Source organism: Fukomys damarensis, unplaced genomic scaffold (genome assembly GCF_012274545.1).
Source record: "Fukomys damarensis isolate Sample0158 unplaced genomic scaffold, DMR_v1.0_HiC HiC_scaffold_23, whole genome shotgun sequence".
NCBI lineage: Eukaryota > Metazoa > Chordata > Mammalia > Rodentia > Bathyergidae > Fukomys > Fukomys damarensis.
Genome location: NW_022900935.1, coordinates 46,607,914 through 46,611,680, shown reverse-complemented (window position 1 = coordinate 46,611,680; position 3,767 = coordinate 46,607,914). Strand labels below are relative to the sequence as shown.

General features: G+C 51.4%; 1 long non-coding RNA gene across 1 annotated transcript; it reads left to right on the top strand.

Moving 5' to 3' along the window:
- The first annotated feature begins 25 nt into the window (after positions 1-25).
- Positions 26-1,954, top strand: LOC117287301. The gene is made up of 2 exons (XR_004518536.1): positions 26-1,221; positions 1,683-1,954. It is a non-coding gene; the product is annotated as an uncharacterized LOC117287301 (long non-coding RNA).
- Positions 1,955-3,767: the final 1,813 nt, after the last annotated feature.

Sequence of the window (3,767 nt, the reverse complement as noted above, 5' to 3'; positions counted from 1 at the left end):
CCCCCCCCCCCCCCCGCCTGCGGCAACCTTGAGAAGAGCACAAAAGCCTGATGCCTGGATCCCTCCTGGGGCCACTAGGAGGAAAGTATGTGCTCATACCGACATACACATGTGCCGGAGCTGAAGGCACACCCCCTTGAATTGCACACATAGGATCAGAGGCTTACAGAATGGGCTGGCACTCACACACAGGGCACACACAGGGACACACAGACTTGCCCAGACAACACACACACACAGGCATGCACAGACGCATGTGTCCAAGCCAAGAGGCACACCCTCCCCCTGCCAAAGAAATACACAGACAAGACCAAAGGTACGCAGATATCGCACAAAGGGACACCCAGAGATGAGCAAACCCACGACACGACACATGCACGCACAGAGGGATGAGCACTCGCCCACAGACACACGCTACAGAAACATCCAAACACCCACAGCGGGGCTCCTCCTATCCTTGAGGGGTGGCATGCTGCTAGGGAAGGGGAAAGAAAGCTGCACTTGGGTGGGTAGTCAGAGCCACAATCGCCTTGACCCCTACAAGTATCCCTAAGCCTCTGATCTGGGGATGCCCCCACCACCTGCCTCATATGTACCCCAAGTTTTGCATAATACCTCCTCAATCTGGGTCCTTTCGATACCTAGAGATCTCCCATCTCTAGCCCCCAAACAGCTATTTCACTTAGCCTTGAAGAACCCCACAAAAGTGTCTGGAACCCGCCAGCTCTGACACCCCACAATGGGAGGGATGTTCCTTGGCCTCTCATGGGTGTCTAAGGATATGGGGGGGCAGGTCTTCCTCTTTCTGCATTTGACTTAAGTCTTTTCTTCTGTTTTCCTACTTTTTCCTGCTTCCATTTTCTTCAACTCCCTTCCCACAGTTCCAATACCCATGTCTCCACCATCTCTGCATTCAAACTCTTCCTTCTCTCTTGCCCTACCCCCTCCTCCACAAGGAGCCTCCAAGGTCAACTGCAGGCCGGGGGAGATGCTGAGATGTTTCCTGTCCTTGCCCATTCCCCCCATGTTCTAATCTGACTGTTCCAAACCCAGTCTCTGTCTCCTGAGTAGATGCTGAGCTCAGCTGCTGGACAAGAAAACAGCATAGGACAGAGTCACAGCCACCTCCAGGGTCCCTGAAATCTGCAGTCATGCCTCTCACTTGTACCTCCTTTGGATCCTCTGCTTTTCCTTCTGGAAAATGGGACGGCAAAGAGGAAAGTGAGAGGGGCAACCATGGGCTGGTGCTGTTGGGGACCTGGATCCAGAAACAGGGCAGTGTACACTACACAGATGGGCATAGAAACCTGTCTGATGCTCTAAGGGGGATACTAGGGGCAGGCAGGGTGCTTCTCATTTGGGGTCTTGCTTCCTCCATCTGTGAAACAGGACATGTTTGGCCCACAGTACCTCAGGGACCTTTCCCAGATGTGAAAACCAAAATGGCAGATCAGCAGCCAGTTCTTGACTGTTGCACAACGTAGCAACTGCTGTGTGACCTTGGGGCTCACTTCCCCTCTCTGGGCTCTGGTTTTCTCCTCTGCCAAAGGAGGGAGGTCAGACAAGTGATTCATTGCTGAGGCTTTTAGCTGTGGTAGAAGTTTCCAGATTGTGGGGAAGGAAGGAGAACAGTGTCCCACTTATCCAGGGAGAACTACAGAAGCCCTTTCCTTCCACTGCAGGCATGTCAGAGCCTTCGGCACCAGCAGAGTCATTTTGAGGAAATCATCTTAAACATCAGAAAAAGCTCTCTGAACAAAACACATCCACTACATCACTCATCAAGAACATGCAGAACAGTGAACAAAAGGGGAATATTAAGTAAATTATGGTACATCCACTTGACTGGAAAAGCCTGGAGACATTAGCTGCCATGTTTATGAAGCACTGGTTACAAAACAGGAAAAGGCTGGCGTTGTCACCAGCAAAAAAAAAAAAAAAAAAAAAAAAAAAGCAGGATATACATCTCAATATAGGGAATGACAACAAAGCCTTTAAAAAAACCGACCAACCAGCAAGTGATACAGGCCTGGGAAGAACTCCATCAAAACGGTAGCATTGTTGGGGCTACAAAGACTGCCAATAACCTTTTTTTATTTGTTTTTCTCTATTTTTCAGATTTTCTGTTAACTCTACTTTAAAATGTACATATTGAAAAGGCTTTAAAACAATGACTAGCTGCCTCCAATTGAGAAACTTTCTTCTTTCGTTCATTGATTCATTGATTCATTCGTTCATTCATCTCTAATCCATTCACTCCTGCATTTGTCTGGGCAAAGAGGACAATTACATGTCTGCAGTGTGCCTGGCCCTGGGGGGCTTTTTGGGAACAATTTTCACTCAGAATAAATGGAAGTCATGGGCAGAGTCAGAGAAAGCAGCCCCACAACTAACTATACTGAGGAGTAAGTGGAAATGGGTCCTGCCAGGTCTGGCCCTGTCTCCAGGTGCCCTCACTCAGGCCACCCTCAACAGCTATGGTCTCACAGTTCAACCTGGGATCAGGAAGTCACACTTCAGGTGAGGCCTTCTGATGGGGGCAATGTTAGAGTAAGAAGCACCCCTTTCAGAGCCCTCCCACTCTGGATAAAGGGTAGAAGGGCTTCCCTTTTCCTCAACCCCAACCCACATGGCCTCTAGTTCCCAGTGGCCATGGCTGGTAATCTCTTTTCCGTCTGGGAAACAAAGCTATAGTTTGGCTGTGTGACCTTCTCTGAGCTCTGATTTCCACCTCCCCCAAGGTCCCTAACAAGTCACCACCCTGCCAAGTCTTGTCCTGCTGCAAAGGGGGTTTACAGGGTGTGAAATCTGCTCATCTGCTCACCCGTCAGCCAGGGTCATGCTGTTAGCATGTCAGAGGACCCAACACCATGTCCCTGCTGTGCGGGTGTGTGTGTCTCTGTGCGTGTGTGTGTGCGTGTGTGTGTGTGTGTGTGTGCATGCGCGCGCACCCGAGTGTGTGACAGATTTCTGGGGGAGGGTTAACTCTTTCTATTCCCGGACTCAGTGACAGAACAGTCTGGAAACAGTCCAGTCCCCTGCCTCCAAAGGTGCCTCTCTTCTTCCCCAGGAATCCTCTCTTTGGGTAGGGAGAAAAATAGCTTTTACCTGCCTGAGCTGCTATCTTAGGACTGGCTCCCACACCACAAAGATAAAGGGGAGGCACCTTCATGCCCCTGAGTTGCTTCCCTGGGAATCCAATTAAAGCTGATTTTCTTGGGCTCTCCAGCCCCCCTCCCACGGGGGCCAGTTAGCCCAACACCTCTTCTATACCCACCCCCACGTTGACACCCCAAAGGAGCAAAGGGATTGGGAGCTTTGAGTGCCAGGAAGGCTTTGATCCAGCAGAGCTCCTTTAGGACTGACTCCCACCCCCAAGACTGCGGTCCCCAGAAATTTTCTGGGCTAACCTTCCTTTCACATGGCCCCTGTGGAAAAAGAAGTTCCCACCACTCCTCTCCAGCTTTATCTGACCTCCCCCAGGGGCCAGGCAACCGGATCTCCGGGACACCGGAGCAGCAGCATCTGCTGTGGATCGCAGGAGACAAACACTTCGTCACACAAGCACATCACCCTCAGGATCACCTCTCTTAGCCCGCAGTGTACTGGAGGGGAGGAGGCTGAGGTGAGAAGGACCCTCAACATGCCCGAAGGCATCAGCCAATCGCCTCGATGAGGGGCTAGAATTCAGGACCCCTGGCCGCAATCCCTATCTTTTGCTTCTGCCACGCACCAGCCCCCACCCCAGCCCCCGGCGCCAAACCACG